Here is a 9364-nt window from a genome sequence, read left to right as displayed (position 1 = left end):
ACATATTTTGTCTTTACAGAATTACACTATTAAAAATATAAACAAGGGTAAAATGCAACCTTTTAGTGACTGTAATCTATAAAAGAAGAGCTGCCTGTTTGTGAGTGGAGATGAAGATGGTCCATTCAGAAAAGCAGAGCTGCATCAAACTTTAATGTGGAACTGCAGAAAAAAAAGCAAAATTGTTCATGCATGTCACCATGAGAAAAGCCTGAGTTTTGCTTAAAAAAACTTGTTTTAAAATTAAAATCCCACATTTTTGTCTCATGAAGTGAAAAAATAATTTACAGAACAAACTTATTTGTGCATGTCACAAATCTTTTCTTGCTATTCTAAGTTTTTGTTTGTGAATCAAAGTTTTGCTTATGATTCTCACATGGCGTTGTGGGCAGGACCCAAAATCGCAACAAAAGATTTGTGATGTGTGCAAATAAAAGTTTGTTTGGCAAATAACTTTTTAAGTTCACAAGACAAAAATTAGTTATTTAATTTTGAAAAAGCTTTTTAAACAAAACATTTTGTTTTTAAAAAAGAAATCATTACAATTCCAAAAGTTTTGATTACAATTTTAATTTTACTTAACTGAGGTTAGTTTTTTTCCCCATTGAATAATTGGGGGGGAAAAAAATAAAATAACTTCATACTCTGCGAACCAGATCCTAAACTTACTTAAAGTCTGGATTGAGTTTTTCCCCTTCATTAATGACACACTTTTATTACATACATTTTATCTATCATGGTAATTCAGGGTGAGTTATTTTTAATTCTAAATGAATATCCTTGTTGGACTTTTATTTAAGTGCTATTCAAGATACATTTACCTAATGCTAGAATAAATGAAATGCACATTATGCAGCAAAGGAAATTAGAAGACATATATCCATAAGATCATGATGACAGGTTTTGGACGGGCGATGTGCCCCTATTGCACAAGCGATACTGAAGAATGACTGTTATCATAAATGATACAGGGAAGAAGTTTTTTAGTTATCTAGCTTTGCTAGCAAAGTCGTTAGCTAGCAGCTAGCTAATAGCACAAGAACAACAACAGCCTAATGTCTGTATGATAAAAATCAGTGGTGGGAAGTACTTAAGTACAATTTTCGTGTATCTGTACTTTACCTAAGTAGATTTAATAATGGACACTTTCTACTTTTACTCCACTACATTTTACAGTAAGTATCTGTACTTTCTACTTCACTACATTTCTACAAAAGTGTCGCGTTACTAGTTACATCCAAGGGTGCGTTCAAACTGCAGCCTGAAGTGACCCAATTCCGATTTTTTGGCAATTCCGATTTTTTTGCCGGGGCCATTCACACTGCCAGTAAATGCGACCTGTATGCGTTCTGCAGTGTGAACGGGCAAACGACCTGAAAGTGTCCCGCATGCGCAGTAGAGGGCGCAATAGCGTCAGCGTTCTCAGTGTTCTGCCAACAGTCATAAAAAGAAGAAGTGCTCAGTGTTTGCAGAAGTAAACATGGAGGCTAACGGTGGAGCTTAGCCTACATATTTGAAGTTGTTGTCCAACCGGAGCAACATATTAACAACTTAATCCTCATATGGTCTGTTATGGTTGTTGTTTTTCTTCCCACTTGCGCGTATCAGGACGCAGAATAGTGAGATTTGTTGAGAAACAGTGACGTTCAGTTCGGATGAAGGCGACCTGGACTTTAGGTCGCATTTGAATCGGATACGTATCGGATATGGGTCACATTCGAAAAAGAATCCGACCTGTGCTGTTCACACTGCCATGAAAAGATCGGATACAGGTCGCATTACGTCAAAAAAATCGGAATTGAGTCACTTCAGGCTGCAGTGTGAACGCACCCCAAGTCGCGTTGCGCTTTCTGTCCGTTAAAATGTGAAGTTCAGGGTCTTAAGGTGGCGCCATAAAATCGAAGCAATAACATGACTTACGTGTCTGTTGTCACTCATCGCCTCCACCTTTACTTGCACGCGGAGCTCCAGACATACAGTGGTTTCCTCTGAGCGGGAGAAGATGTCTGTCTAATCGTCAGTAATATAATAGCGCTGCATAAATCATAAGATATGGCGACATGTAAAACCAGCAGCGCTTTACTGATTAAATTTATTTCAGCTGTAAGTATTTAATATCTAGGTGTTTTATGGGAATGTGGATCTTTCAGATCAATTTGAGAAGCAATTTTGATAGGTAAAACTTAATGTTTTTGTGTCATGTAGCGTGGGGTGGTGGTCTTGACTTGATCTCGGGTTTGGTGGTCTTGACCACAACAACTCTGCTACGTGGCTCCTCGGTTGCATGTCCACCCTCACCCACCTTCTTTCCATCCCCTTTCTGTTGGATTTCTTTAAAAATAAATGCCACCAATGGCAAAAAAGTGAAGTTCATGCTATGTTAGGACAGGAGACAAGATGTTTCCATCCCTGAAATTATGATGCATAGAATCACATATCTAAGTCTAAACTAAAATGCCACATTTCTAATGTATTAAAATTAAATACGATCGGTTCACTTAATGATATTGTATTAGGGATTAGGTAATGCATTCAGCAAGTACTTTTACTTTTAATACTTAAGTATTTTTAAAAGCCAGTACTTTTTTACTTTTACGTACAAATGTTAATGTGGTAGTTTTACTTTTACTTGAGTACATTTTTGTCTGTGTATCTGTACTTTTACTTAAGTAAATTTTTTGAGTACTTTCTCCACCAGTGACAAAAATACCGAATCAATAGATAAGAACAGTTTTTCCTCACCTGGCTGTCTCCTACCGCTCAGTAGTTCTTTAGAGAAAGGCAGACGCAGAGGCCTGTCAGTGTCTGTTGTATTTCATTACCTCTCTGCTTAAACCGCTACTCCATGCTGAAGCAGAAACGATACAACGTTCCACTCATAGGCATTGTTGAGGAAAAATGATTATTTTTAGTGTTTAATACAGTTAATCTTACGGCATGTGTAAAAGGTATATTGAACATTCTTATTTTGAACAAATTTCTTAATTTTGAACAGGTTTGTGTTAAGGATTTAAAACTAAACTATTGATGGGTAAGTATTCAAAGTACAGGAAGGAAAATGCAGATCAAAGGGGATCTCTCACTGAGGCTCCTGTTGTGTTATCAGAGGACAGGAGGCCATAAAATTAGCATCTCCTGGAGGGCAGTATCACTTGAGCCTGGAGGAGAGAACTCTGTTTAGTTCACAGAAGATCAAAAGTCTTCCAGAACCAACATCTGGGATGGTGTAAAACTGAATACAACATAAAATGTTAAAACCACTAACATTTAATTTCTAAGACATTTTTCTAAGTACTAATAGCATGTTTTTTAATGAAAATTGTATTATCTAATTTTAGAACTACTAATCTAGTAAATGATGAATGTATTTGAAAATTGTACCATCTGTGACAATATCAGAATCAAATGGAAATTGTTTGAAGGAAAATGTTTTGTTTAGTATTAGAAAATCGCTCAGGATTTATGTTTCATAGGTTAGAAAAAGGAATTGTACCTCATTTTGTTCTGTTGATTTTATGTTATTTTTGGTTTAAGGCAGGACTCAATCTTTTGGGGTGCTGAGTGCAGAAGAGCAAAACTGGGTTTGTGAAGATAACCTTTCCTTGAACCAAATTACTGGATTTAAGTTTGTCCTGAGAATTTATGTGAGGAGAGATAACAGGAGAGACTCCGGATTCCACAGCTATCTGTGAAATCTTATCTTATGTTTTTCTTTACCCAAATGACCGTAGAACCCAGAAGGCCAGGACAAGCTCTTCGCTCTTTTGTTGAACAAGAGCAAATGGCCTTTGATCTTTGCCGTAAATTAGGGGGAGTTCTAAGTTTTTCTGAGTGTCTAAGGTAGCTTCCAGTTGGTCAGAGGTACGCCTTAATTGAATATATTAAAAAGGAAAGACACACCTTCATTATAAGAGTTCGTGCACAGGAGTAATAATTCAGATAGCTGCCACTAATTTGCCTTTTTTGCACCAGCTCTCTCCAAAGACGCGTCTTTGCCTTTTCTTTCTTTATCATTTTTGTCTCAGGTAATGAATGTATATCTCTGTTGTTCTGCAGTTTTGTTGTTAATTCATACGTTGTTTTGTAGTGGATTAAACTCTGTAATTCTGTGACTCAACACGCATTGTTGTTTTCCTTGTGGCCACATGTGGCTTGCCGAGAGGACCTGGGATCCAGAGGAAGAGAGAGAGCCAAACTTTTTTCCAAAGTTAACCAATTTAAAAATTTCTTCCTTAACAGCAGGCACTTGCAGAGTGCCTGCCTATGAGTGGTAGCTGCGCCAGTTGGTGTTCGTGGCTGACCACTCAGTCACGGCGCTAACTGTGTCTTTTATTTTTCAGCCTGTCGGACCACTTGCCTGCAGTCAAAGCCACATGGTGAAGAGTTTTTATTCTGTATTGTACTGGGTGACCGACAAGTAAATAAGTTACACTGGTGCCGTGACTCTGTGATTCCTGATCAGCTTGATGCTGTTCGCCCGGGTTGCTGTGTCATCTACCTACAAGCTACCTCTTCTCTTCAAGACACCTGTGCCACAACGTTGAAGGACTGAAGGCAAAATATTGGCTTAATTGCCAATAAGTGACTGATTTTTATTTGAGTGCGTTTTATTTTCAGTATTCCATTTTGAAATGGCAGAAAGATTCCAACCAAATGTTGAAAATGTGAACAGTCAACCCTCCATTGGGAGAGGGAGAGGTGTAATGGGTCTCACTTTTCAGTCAGGAGTGGCAGTTGGGTCAGATTTTTGTGCCTCACCAATATTACCTGCAAGTAATAGGCCTCAGGGATTAGCTTTCTATCCAGCTGAGACACCTATAGGGCCAATGTCGTTTGGGGGCCCGAGCCACTCTACATCTACTGGCCATGACTTACACCTATTAAGAGACATGATTTATCAGTTAAGTTCACAGATTGGAGAGACCATTGCAAATAAATTGTATTCTTCTGGTATTGCTGGGGAAAAAGAAACCCAAAATGCCAACTGTTTGAAACGACATGGTGCCCATATTGAAGACACTTCTGTCTTTGATAGTCAAAAATTCAATATCATTGTAAAATCAGAAACAGCACCTCCAATTTTTAGAGGTGAGAACACTGACTATTACTGAGTGGGTTGAAATGATGAGAGATTACCTTAGAAGGCAGAACTATAATAGTTCCACTCAAGCAGAGGAGATTATGGGGAGGCTAATGGGCAGAGCCAGAGATGTGGTTAAGATTGGTCTTAAAAGTAACCCTGGTTTAAATGCTACATGCTCCCCAGATGTGATTTATAACATGCTGATACAATACTTCAGTCACACATCCTCCTGCCTGCCGCTGCAAGACTTCTACTCCACACTGCCATTTCAAAAAGAGGACGTTTTGACTATTGGATTCGGCTCAACAAAGCTGCAGATATGGCTGAAGAAGGTTTAAAGCGTCAGGGAAAACAAACTGACGATATGAGCAGTGAAATTGCTAAAATGTTTGTAAAACACTGCCCTGATTCAGAACTGGCTTCAGTATTTAAGTACAAGCAAATACATGAATGGACCTCAAAAGACATCCAGGAGAGGCTAGATGAGCACCAGAGAGAGTGTGTGTCCAGGATCAAAACACCAATCCACAAACCATCTGCAGCCCTACTGTTCTGCTATGACACACATATTGAATCCCAAGTCCCTGGTGGTGCACAAAGATGAAATAATGTGGGGGCAAGGAGCAAAAGGGGCAGGTGCTCAAGCACCCCCAGCACCCCCACTGCACGTGCCTACCCACCTGGAGCAGCCAGCCTTACACTTCCTTGTCCACCACATGCTCTCCCAGACCAAACAATAGGCCCTGCCCTATTTTAAAAACTCAAATCCCACAAAATCTCGCAGGATTTCATACTTAGGCCTGGAGTGGTGGGTAGGATGAAAATAATACAAAAGGAGACATGACCTCAATTATTAAAAATATCTGTTTTGCCCCAAAATAATCAGAATTGCTATGGGCACAAAACAATGCCCTTATTTTTCAATAAACACATTTAAGATCAAAGTAATATTGAAAAACTTACCATAAAACTGCTCAAAGGAGAATTCAATTCAGAAGCCGACTGCAAACAAGCCAGCAGCAAAGTGGCTGTTTGGTTGGGACAAACCACTAGTATAAAATCGGGGAGTCGGACTGTACAACTCCTTGTACAGACTTGTAGATGTTTTTGTGTCAACACATTATGCACAGTCAGTAATAATATTTACAGACAAGTAAGAAAATGTACAGAAAGGAATCACAAACCACTGTTCTCAACATGTAGTGCTTAATTTGAAACATGATTAACCCCCACCTAGTAATAAAATGTTCTGACCCAGAGCTCAAGGAGGGGGAGGGAAGAAGGGATGAGAGGGGGTAAAGAAGGGAAGGTTGGGAGGAGCAGGTGGGTGGGGGTAGGTTTGGGAGGGAGTAGGGGGAGATGAGGAGGTGATGAGGGATGCAACAAACTGCACAGATTGCACAAAATGGTAAATCAACGTTGAATTATAGTCAGAATGGTTGATTTTTGGTTGAGGTCGACAACTGATGGTGGATCAACCATCAAACAACCATCCAGCTCTAGCCAATTAACTAACGTTGAAACTGTGTCATTGAATCAATGTTGTTTTGTGGTTGAAATCTAATGAAAGAAATGCCTATGTCTGATCAACATCTGATCAATGTTGAATCAATGTATGCTGTTTTGCCGCACCCCCTTCCCCTCCTCTCCTCCTCATCAGAGCACTGGGTCAAAGCATTTTATTAGTGAGTGGGGGTTATCACATTTTAAAGGGGTGTGTGTGTGTGTGTGTGTGTCTTTGGCAGTTGGAGGGAGAGGGGTTGGGCATTTGAGTGGTGGAGGGGTGCGTAAAACAGCTTACATTGATTGAACATTTAGATTACTTGTTCTTCCTCAAACCTTATCCTCAAGGCAAACTAACCAAAAACGCTGTCAATCAGACGTCAATTAAAATGATGTGTGCTGAATTAGGGAAATGCCTAAAATTTGCAGGGCAGAGTGCTTGGAGGACCGGTGTTGAAAAATACTGGATTCGATGTTGGCATTTCAGTCAATGGATGTTAATTGGCTAGAATTGAATGGTTGTTTGATGGTTGATCCAGCTTCTGTCGTTGACCTTAACCATAAATTCAACCTTTGTGATAATAATTCGACATTGAATTAACATCTTTTGCCAACAAGCCAAATGCGAAGCAGCTGTGTGGTTGGGACATCCCACTCATGTAAATGGTGGGGGTGGACCACTCCACTCCTTGTAGTAAGCTGTAGATGTTTTTGTGTCACAGTCAGTGAGAATTGCTATAGAAAATGTACAGAATGGAATCAGCACCCTACAGTGCTTAATTTAAAACGTGATAACCCCCGCTCAGTAATAAAATGCTCTGACCCAGAGCTCTGATGAGGAGAAGAGGAGGGGAAGGGATGCGGCAAAACAGCTGACATTGATTCAACATTGATCAGACATCTGCATTTCAGTCATTAGATTTCAACGACAAAACAATATTGATTCAATGACACAGTTTCAATGTTAGTTACTTGGCTAGAGGTGGATGGTTGTTTGATGGTTGATCCACCGTCATTTGTCGACTTCAACCACAAATCAACCATTAATCAGACCTCGGCATTTCAGTCATCAGATTTCAACGACAAAACAAAATTGATTCAATGACACAGTTTCTACGGTTTGATTGGATGGTTGTTTGATGGTTGATCCACTTCAACCAAAAATCAACAATTCTAACTATAATTCAACGTTGATTTAACGTCGTGTGCTTTCTGGGATCCTTGTCTACCTGCCAACTTTGTGTTATAAACTGCCAAAGTCAAACCAAAACTTACCAATGGGTAGAAATTCAAAACTAACAGCTTTATGTCCTTGGTCTTAACCTTTTTCAAGGAGTTTTTGCATACATCCACCATTAAAGCAGAACACTTAATCAAAGGCACTGCTAGGATTTGAACCCAGGATCTCCTGTTTACTAGACAGGCGTGTTGACCAACTAACCTACAGCGCCTTGTAAATAGTAAAATGACCATTTCTCTAAATGTCAGATGATGTGTGAAACAAATTTTAAAATAAATACATTATGAACACCAATGGTAATTTTTTTCAGGTTTTTGAATCCAGGATCTTCTTTTGACAAGCAAGCCAGGTGTTAACTGCCAACTTTGTGTAGGAAACAGCTTTACCATGCAATTTCTGGTAAGCTTCATAGTGCAGCTTTCCATACCATACCAACTTTATTTATAAAGCACTTTAAAACAACCACAGCTGATACAAAGTGCTGTACATCAAAACACAACATANACCTGAATTAGGAAAAGAGACTCCGTGTTTTCAACAGAATTTGCAAAACAGTATTTAACTTCATAAACAAGTATAGAAATGACACGAGAAGTCAAATTTCCCTGCTTATCTGAAGGTTACACAACCATACTTTTGTTGTGTAACCGACTCAGGTTGCTATCCTTGCTGACTGGAGTCGGACTGTTTTGTTGACATTCCCTTTAGTGCAGCTCCATCTAGTGGATGCATAACGTAACTCCAGTCTCTACTGTAGCGTCTATTCCAGTGTTTCTCAACCCTGGTCCTCACAGCCCCCCTGCTCTGCATGTTTTAGATGTGCCTCTATTCCAGAGCAGCTGATTCAAATGATTGCATGACCATCAAGCGCTGCAGAAGCCTGATAATTACCCAGAGATACAATTCAGGTGTGTGGCAGAAGGGAAACACCTAAAACATGCAGGACAGGGGGGCAGTGAGGACCAGGGTTGAGAAACACCAATCTATTCTATGCACCTTATATATGAAAAGAGTTTTAAAATAGGCCATTCATTGAAGGTGCACCTTATAGTGCAGAAAATATGGTATGTACAAAATTTAAAGTGCCAACAATGCTAAACAAAAGACATTTCCATTTTATTTTTCCCCCATGTAGACCACCTTCAATGTTATCCATCTTGAAATGCTGCAATAAATAAAAATAAAGCAAATAAAACAATTTGTCAAAATATATAAACTTGATTAAATCTAAATTTGCAGAGATTTGAAAATAATCTGGATTTATACATGAAGGGCAAATTTATTCTCTCTTTTTTAATGTACAAATAAAATTAAAGTGGTCTTTTTAAAACTGTAGTAGTTGAGAAAAAAAAAAAAACATGCTGGAAAGCTCCGATGGAGACTGTGCGACTCAACAGCTCACATGATGAGGTGTTTGAGTCATAGTGGGATGGTGTAAGCTCTCAGGAAGAGCGGGAGCTTAAACCCTCATTCAACCACTATATAGAGCACATGTGTCAAACTCAAGGCCCGCGGGCCACATGTGGCCCGCCATGTCA

At 39.3% G+C, this 9364-nt stretch overlaps 1 protein-coding gene and 1 non-coding gene across 4 annotated transcripts in view; both read right to left on the bottom strand.

The window, feature by feature from the left end:
* Positions 1 to 9364, bottom strand: part of LOC103149041 (protein FAM111B-like) — a 58948-nt gene that overhangs the window by 46651 nt on the left and 2933 nt on the right. The gene's annotated exons all lie outside the window — the stretch shown is intronic.
* trnat-agu (transfer RNA threonine (anticodon AGU)) lies at positions 7964 to 8037 on the bottom strand. The gene has a single exon. It is a non-coding gene; the product is annotated as a tRNA-Thr (tRNA).

This window comes from Poecilia formosa, unplaced genomic scaffold (assembly GCF_000485575.1).
Source record: "Poecilia formosa unplaced genomic scaffold, Poecilia_formosa-5.1.2 Scaffold217, whole genome shotgun sequence".
Classification (NCBI taxonomy): domain Eukaryota; kingdom Metazoa; phylum Chordata; class Actinopteri; order Cyprinodontiformes; family Poeciliidae; genus Poecilia; species Poecilia formosa.
This window is presented reverse-complemented; position numbering and strand designations above follow the sequence as displayed.